This window comes from Chiloscyllium plagiosum, unplaced genomic scaffold (genome assembly GCF_037043375.1).
Source record: "Chiloscyllium plagiosum isolate Xiang-an unplaced genomic scaffold, Cpla_swu_hap1 HiC_scaffold_50, whole genome shotgun sequence".
Lineage (NCBI taxonomy): Eukaryota > Metazoa > Chordata > Chondrichthyes > Orectolobiformes > Hemiscylliidae > Chiloscyllium > Chiloscyllium plagiosum.
This window is the reverse complement of record NW_028270188.1, coordinates 36,550,022-36,559,039: the sequence shown is the minus strand read 5'-3', so window position 1 is coordinate 36,559,039 and position 9,018 is coordinate 36,550,022. Positions and strand designations below refer to the sequence as shown.

The window sequence follows — 9,018 nt, the reverse complement described above, 5'->3', positions numbered from 1 at the left end:
AATGATTAAGAAAGGTTTGGATGGGAGTTTCTTCCACTCAATAGAGTTTTTTTTTAGATTACATTACAGTGTGGAAACAGGCCCTTTGGCCCAACAAATCCACACCGACCCGCCGAAGCGCAACCCACCCATACCCCTATATTTACCCATTACCTAACACTACGGGCAATTTAGCATGGTCAATTCACCTGACCTGCACGTCTTTGGATTGTGGGAGGAAACCGGAGCACCCGAAGAAAACCCACGCAGACACGGGGAGAATGTGCAAACTCCACACAATCAGTCGCCTGAGGCGGGAATTGAACCCAGGTCTCAGGCGCTGTGAGGCAGCAGTGCTAACCACCACCGTGCCGCCCACCACGAAAGTTATTTAAATCGTGAATGACTTTCCAGAAATAAAGCGTAGAAGCTGATTTCACAGTGATTTAAAAGATACACGAGCAAACATACAAGGAGGGAATTTACCAGTGAGAGAAAGTCAGTGTGGTTGCGTAACAATTTCGAATTTGGTTGACTTCAGACACAAAGACATTTCATGAACACGTACAACTGAATGAGATTGAATATAAAATGTTCATGGATTGGTAAGGTGTGACGTATTATTCAAGGTGAAACTCTGTAAATGGAGCCGATGTCCTAAAGTAACTGCAGACAGAGGTTATATCCTAATGAATATGAACTGAACCGTCACTTGGAGATGCAACATCTACTTTAAAGCTTTGACCACATTCACATGATGTTATGCATATTTCGTACATTCTTAACTCCACCCAAGAAATCCACCAAGAAGATTCTGTCCTTTTGTATTGTTAACCCTCTGTACTTCTCTGCAGCACGCCATTGAAGATAAAATATGCTCAGTCCAAAATTCAATTCAATACAATATTCAAACGGTCCTATGTAATTTATTTTTTATTACTGCAATAACCTTTGTGAGTTTGCAACAAACTGCGTAACATGAAACCAGATCAACATCCATTTTCCCGGGATTTAACGCAGTGCACATGGGAAACGTTATCCATCTGCTGAAAATTCACCTTCGGCTCTTTCTCCACACATGTCTCTACGCGTTTTAAATACTTGCAGTATGTTTGTTGATCAAGGAGTCATTATCCAGAAAAGGTCGTTTCTCAATCCACAAACACGGGTATCTTCCCATAAACTTGGCTTTGCTCAATATCACCTTTTATTCGTACTCCTCAACACGACGACAAATTGAAGCTGCTCCATGTGATGCTCAAACGTAAAACTTCGGCACAGCACAGCCCACTATACTGGAACAGTGATACCGTGCACTGGTCACCTGCAGCACAGGAGCAACACATTAATGCTTACCTCCACATTCCTGGTTTTACCTTAACGTTTGGGAAACCGAATTTCTCTGATTCCATGGCTAGTAACGGGGATTGTACGATCATCTTCACCAGTGGTTCTGACCCCGAGTGAGGAAAGTGGTGAGCTACTCATTGCAAAGATGGGTAGATTGTTGAAATATACAATTTCGACATTTGCCTTCACTATGAGCACTTCATTTTGTTTTTCATCTGTAGAAATCTTAAAATCTTCATCTTGAACAGACGCAATGACAGATTTCCATTGTGTCTCTGGCATCAAATTCCAAAGTGTAAACCCCCTCTGAATTCTTCCACCGCAGTCCGCTGTGTGGGAAGTGTTCCTGTTGTGGGAAATGCACTTCCCCGTGTGTCAACTGCTGCTCCCAGCATGCGCTCTGGCACTGTACTCATTTTCCTTCTGACAGTTGCTCACTGTGTTGCTGTGATCATACAGTGACTTGGTGTCGCACGGCCCAGGAAATTGATGCAGATCAAGGGTTTTGCATTGTTGAGTTCAATTATCAGTTTAACCTTATTTAGGATTTTGAAATAGTCTGTCCTGTACACAAGTGCATGTCAAACATATCTGAGTGGAAGAAAGGTGTTCTGAATAATGACATTGAGCACTATGCACTCTACTCCAGTCTGGCAAACAATTCCTCACAGGCAATTTAATAGACAATAGACAATAGGTGCAGGAGTAGGCAATTCTGCCCTTCGAACCAGCACCACCATTCATTATGATCATGGCTGATCATCCTCAATCAGTATCCTGTTCCTGCCTTATCCACATAACCCTTGATTCCACTATCCTTAAGAGCTCTATCCAACTCTTTCTTGAAAGAACATCTCCTGCTGTCTCGGGTTCTTCATTCCATTGACTTCAAATCTTCACAGAATTCAACAGACCTTGTTACATAGTCATTTCTTCATTTTTGTTCAGGCCACTGTGAGCAGAGTGTCACAGTGGGAATGCGCTTGCCCCACAACCCAGATGCCAGACCATAGTCTTGGAACCGTACTATTTATGATTTCACCAAAACAAGGGAGAAATGTCTGCTGTTCTGCATAATTTATGCAATTCACTTATTCATAAGGTTATAGGTAGGCAGGTGCATGTGACGAGGTGGCCGAGAGGTTAAGGCGATGGACTGCTAATCCATTGTGTTCTGCACGCGTGGGTTCGAGTCCCACTCTCGTCGGTGCTATCACTGGTTTCCAATGTTGCTATTTTTGGATGATCACAACTGTCTTACTGAAATTGGAACTGCAATTTCAGTTTATCTGCATCGACGCTATTATAAAATCTCAAAGAATAATTTGGTCCTGTTGCCTAAACTGCATTGAAATGTAGATTTCATTGGGATATTGAAAAGGAATGCGACTTTCTTTTACAAGTCAAGCTGCTGTGACCTTTTATCGTATGAAAGAGATCCAGGAAAGCCAAATAACAAGAGATGTGAAGGGCATGTTTATGCAGTGGGATTCTTAATGAGTATTTTGTCAAATGAAATCTGGAGCAGGTTGAGTAGAAGTGGTTCATCTTGGTGAGAAGAGCACAAAATAATGGAGATATTTCAAAAGGAGCAGGGCGTGGGTGTCGGGGCACCGAGAACTGGCTGTAAATGCACAGTAGAGAATTGCCGATGTGGGTGCTGTGCATGGGCACGGAAAGACTTACACATTGGTCTCGCCCTTGCCCCTTGCTCTCGCCATTGATGAATGCTGGACATAAGGCCTAAATACAAGATGTGGGAAGCGAGCTCCCTCTCGTTATGCACACACTGGATGCATCACATTGAACTATGAACAACTGGAGAAGTCAGCATGTTAACTGTAGGGACTGAACCTAAACTGTGGATCAATAACCGCAGATTCATGCAGCAGAAACATGAAAAATGATTTAAAGTGACTTTATACGCATGTCATTAACAGACGTTTCGTTCTAATACCCGTGTGGTTGAAAGAATAAGGCACCACATTTCAGATGGATGACAACGTAACCAATTTTGTTTTGAAATTAAGATCTATTTGATCATTTTACACAGTGAACAAGTTTATTTTAAATAATGCAAACCACATTCCCTTACCTGGAATAAAAGTGTGATTTCATTACAAACATTGTCCTTGCTAAGTCGCAATTACTCAACATGAAAAATAGGATATAATTTTTATTGAGAATACATCAATTAGCACCATTATCTAACTTCGGGTTGACTGCAATATGCACATGCTAAATAAGGTTTAAGAAAGAATGACTTTTGGAAATAATGATTCGGTGGTGCCTAAAATTAATATCAAGTTCTCATGATGTGGATATACCACCAATGGCTCCAGTGGTGCAAATGCTCAGTGGGCAGTATTTCTATGATTGTATAGAGGTGTGCGATCTGCCAGGAATGGGAGCTCCCACTTCATCTGGAGCAGCGTCTGTTGACATGGACCAGGGAGCATTGTGACATCAGACTGGGAGTTCCAACCACACCTGGAGCAGCTTTTATTGACATTGAGCAGCAGGGAGTATTGGAGCATTAGACTGAGATCCAGCCTCACCTGGAGCAGCCTCTATTGACATGAAGCAGCAGGGAGCATTGAAACATCAGACTGCGAGATCTAACCTCATTTGGAGCAGCTTCAGTTGACATGGAGCAGGGAGCTTTGCGAGATGCGTCTGGGAGCTCCACTCTCACCAGGAGCAGCTTTTAATGACATGTAGCAGCAGGAAGCATTGGGACATCAGAGTGATAGATCCAACCTCAACTGGACCGCTTCTATTGACATGGAGCAGGGAGCATTGGGACATCAAACTGGGATCTCCAACTTCAAGTAGAGCAGCATCTATTGAATGGAGCAGCAAGAAGCATAGAAACGTCAGGTTGGGAGCTCCAACCGCACGTGGAGCAGCTGGTATTTACATGGAAGAGGAGGGAGGATTGGGACATTAGGCTGGGGAAAGGATATTCAACTATTTTAATCTGAAGTAAAATATGATTCAACGACTCAGATGTTAATTGATTTATGAAGAATCTTTCCCGGGGAAATAATTGATTCTTTGGATATTAAAGACAAGTCCTGCAAATATTCAACTCATCAAAACGCATTGGTACAGAGAGAAATGGAGTGATGTTTCATGTCTTTGTCTTTTCTTTTCTGGCCGACTCTGCACTCGTTTACATCACCGGAAGGACGTTTTCAGTCATTTCATGTTGTTCAGTTTCCTGCAAATACGGACAGGTCATTAACGTAAGCTAAAACTGAAAATTAACGGGAATATGCGATGTTATGATTAGGCTGGAGTTTACCTCAAATTAAGATGAAAAAGCAGCAAAGTAAGTTGCAATTTCCTTGATCAGCAGTGGCCTCATTGATTGGTTGATCAAATTGTGAATGGTAGTTTTTTGAGGATAATTTGAAGAGAATCAATGATGGTGATTATCTTTGTTCTTTGTTCACCTTGTGACTGTTGCTGTTATTGCTCATGTCCTTGTTAACACCACAGCTCTTTAGCGTGTAAAATCTCAGCTGTGCATCTGGCCAGTGGTACAACCATTCGTATAGCTGGCTACGGATCAGGCGGTTGTGAGGTCGACTTTTACTTCGCGCAAGCGCATTGTGGAGATTCATCACACATACAAACTATTCATTTTTGTTCCGCTGAGGTGGATAATATTTGAAATTTTCATCTCCACGAACGAAAATTCTTTCACTGTCTTCGATCAGTTAAACATTACCAAGAACAATCAGAGTAAAAATCACACAGCACCAGATTGTATCGAACAGACGTATTTGGAAGCACCAGTGTTCCATGCAATGCTTCTTCATCAGGTATTTGTCAACTGTTGGAATCTAAAATGGCTTTGTGTGATTTTTAAATTTGGCCACCCCAGTCCAACACCAACATCTCCAAGTCATAGGAACCATCGACACCACGAACGGTTTGTTAAAGTACAGATGATCTTCCAAAAGATCGCACATATTGACACACATGCCAAGTTTCTGCAGAAAAACACAAACCTGGTGAAGGAGCGGCTCTCTGAAAGCTAGTGCTTCCACATAAACCTGGTGGACTATGCCCTGATATTGTGTAATTTTTAACTTTGTCTACTCAACTCAAACACTGGCACTTACATATCATAGACAACATCAGTCATTGTTGTGGTTCTCTTCGCCGAGCTGGAAGTTTTTGTTGCAAACGTTTCGTCCCCTGGCTAGGCGACATCATCAGTGCTTGCGAGCCTCCTGCGAAGCGCTCTTTGATGTTTCCTCCGGTGTTTATAGTGGTCTGTCCCTGCCGCTTCCGGTTGTCAGTTTTAGCTGTCCGCTGTCCTGGTTGGTAGATTGGGTCCAGGTCGATGTGTTTGTTGATGGAGTTTGTGGATGAATGCCATGCCTCTAGGAATTCCCTGGCTGTTCCCTGTCTGGCTTGCCCCACGATAGTAGTGTTGTCCCAGTCGAATTCATGTTGCTTGTTGTCTGCGTGTGTGGATATTGTCGTTTCGTGGCTAGTTGATATTCATGTATGCGGATTGCTAGCTGTCTTCCTGTTTGTCCTATATAGTGTTATGTGCAGTCCTTGCATGGTATTTTGTACACTACATTCGTCTTGCTCATGTTGGGTATCGGGTCCTTCGTTCTGGTGAGTTGTTGTCTGAGCGTGGCTGTTGGTTTGCGTGCCGTTATGAGTCCTAGGGGTCTCAGTAGTCTGGCAGTCAGTTCCGAGATGTTCCTGATGTATGGTAGTGTGGCTAGTCCTTTTGGTTGTGGTATGTCCTCGTTCCGTGGTCTTTCTCTTAGGCATCTGCTGATGAAGTTGCACGGGTATCCGTTTTTGGCGAATACCTTGTATAGGTGTTCCTCTTCTTCTTTTTGCAGTCCTGGTGTACTGCAGTGTGTTGTGGCCCATTTTGAATAGTGTCCTGATGCAGCTTCGTTTGTGTGTGTTGGGGTGGTTACTTTCGTAGTTTAGGACTTGATCTGTGTGTGTGGCTTTCCTGTATACCCTTGTAGTGAATTCTCCGTTCGGTGTTCTCTGTACCATCACGTCTAGGAATGGGAGTTGGCTATCCTTTTTTCTTCTCTCGTGAATCGGATTCCTGTGAGTGTGGCTTTGATGATCCGGTGTGTCTTTTTTCAGGAACAGGAAGACAAACAGGAAGACAGCGAGCAATCCGCAGACATGAATATCAACTAGCCACAAAACGACACGACCAGCTATCCTTAGTATCCACACACGCAGACAACAAGCAACATGAATTCGACTGGGACAACACTACTATCGTGGGGCAAGCCAGACAGAGAACAGCCAGGGAATTCCTAGAGGCATGTCATTCATCCACAAACTCCATCAACAAACACATCGACCTGGACCCAATATACCAACCACTACAGCGGACAGCTGAAACTGACAACCGGCAGCGGCAGGGACAGACCACTATAAACACCGGAGGAAACATCAAAGAAGCGCTTCGCAGGAGGCTCCCAAGCACTGATGATGTCGCCTAGCCAGGGGACGAAACGTTTGTAACAAAAACTTCCAGCTCGGCGAACAGAACCACAACAACGCGCACCCGAGCTACAAATCTTCGTACAAACTTTGAACATCAGTCATGTCCCAGCGCTGTCAGAGAAGGCAATCCTGGAATAGCCCCACACATTGCTCATAGGTACGTTTCGTTTTCAGAAACCAATGCACTCAATCGCGGCAGCTCCTGTGTATGAAAAACACAGAAAAGAAATAGCTGAGACTCAGTTTTTCCGGTATTTTGAAACTCTTTGGGAAGTGGAATCAGAGGAGAATGAAGGATTAACTGTCCGACTGTGCAGAGAGAGGGAAGACTTTTTCCCTTCTTTGAAGAGCTGGGGTATTGACTGATCTTAGGCATTAAACAGATTCCTTGTCGAGCTGCGCTCTTTGCATCAGGAACAAGAAGTCCTGATTTTCTGAATGATAATGAAACCCAGGCCATTCAGTTAAAGCGCTGAATACTAACCACTAAACCACCAGGAATGAGGGCAGAAGCAGTTGCACCGTTCCTTCATAACACAGGTTTTGGAATTATGTCACTGCAGATATGTTTCCCTTCAAAAATGATTGAATTATCTAGTGTTTACAGCACAGAAATGGGTCCCTTCATCTCATTCCCAGCACCTGGTCTGTTACCTTGTAAGCTCTGATGTTTCACGTGTTCATCTCAATGCTAATTTCTCTGGAATGTTTTAATCTCGTAAAACACAATAAATAGGATTAAAGTTTGAGATGGGAAAAATGTGTTCACATTCAGTCGGGGAACTGAACCCCATTTTTACCCACAGACTGAAGCACGCAGACACATTTCCCAAGAGTGACACAATCCTCGGGAGAAAACAAGCAGAAAGGAAGATTTCACGGACTTGGCTGATATTGTCCCATTTTAGACTTCAACACCAGTGTCTGGTTACAGCAAAGAAAGGAAGCATTCAAACCTATCCCGTCCCAGTGTTCCTTGTGCATTGCTTCCCCTCCAATCTGTCGTTTGAACTGCCTTACATCGTTCTTGCTGTCAAACTTGATCATTGCTCACGCCCGCTATTTCCTGTCCTGCCGAACGGTTTTCCTCAAGTTCTTGGAATGAAAAACAAGAACGGCCTATTTCAAGCACATTTCTAGTTTACAAGGCCAGTGTTATCGCCACTGAGCAAGCACATTGCCAGCTCAGAGAGAAGGTCTCATACATTAGAAATTGAAATGCAAAGATGATTGGATAGCCTCAGTATTTTTAAACCAACCAACAAGACCCGAATAGAGCCGAGGGGATCATGCACAGAAGGATGAGAGTATAGAATGACGAATCTCATGGTGTCCAGGGTGGTGTTAACAGAAATCTTCCCTGGTAGTATAGTGATGAGGGTTCAATGCTTTCACTGCCATGACTTGTTAAAGGGTAACGTTTACAGTAATCAATATGAAATACTGCCTGATATTTCGAAGCAGAATGATGTTGTGCAGAAGACAGAACCGTTTCCCTGCATGAACTAATAAGAGAGCTCAGAAGAGCCAGGACGAGACATGAGAGCCAGGAGTAGACATGAGAAGTTGTTGGCGGATAGGATCAGGGTTAACCCTAAGGCTTTCCATAGCTATGTCAGGAATAAAAAATGACGAGAGTTAAATTAGGGCCAATAAAGAATAATAGTGGGAAGGTGTGTGTGGTGTCAGAGGAGACATAGGGAAACACTATATAAATATTGTTGGACAGTGTTCACCTTAGAAAATGAAAATGTTGGCGAGGAAGATACAGAGATACTTGCATCTAGACTAGAAGAGATTGAGGTTCACAAGGAAGAGGTATTAGAAATCCTGCAGAGTGTGAAAATAGACAAGTCCTCTGGGCCGGATCGGATCTATCCTAGGATCCTCTGGGAAGCAAGGGAAGAGATTGCCGAGTCTGTGGCATTGAACTAGAAATCATCATTGTCTACATGAATAGTGCCTGAGGACTGGAGGATAGCAAATGTGGTTCCCTTGTTCAAGAAGGATGGTTGAAACAACCCTGGTAATTACAGACCAGTGAGTCTCACTTCAGTTGTTGGTAAAGCATTGGAAAAGGTTATAAGAGATAGGATTTGTAATCATCGAGGAAATAATAATCTGATGAGGGACAATCAGCACGGTTTTGTAAAGGGTAGGTCGTGCCGAACGAATCTT

The 9,018-nt window shown here is 43.3% G+C and overlaps 1 non-coding gene across 1 annotated transcript; it reads left to right on the top strand.

Annotated features, from left to right (window-relative positions):
- The first annotated feature begins 2,454 nt into the window (after positions 1 to 2,454).
- On the top strand, positions 2,455 to 2,536 carry trnas-gcu (transfer RNA serine (anticodon GCU)). The gene has a single exon. It is a non-coding gene; the product is annotated as a tRNA-Ser (tRNA).
- Positions 2,537 to 9,018: the final 6,482 nt, after the last annotated feature.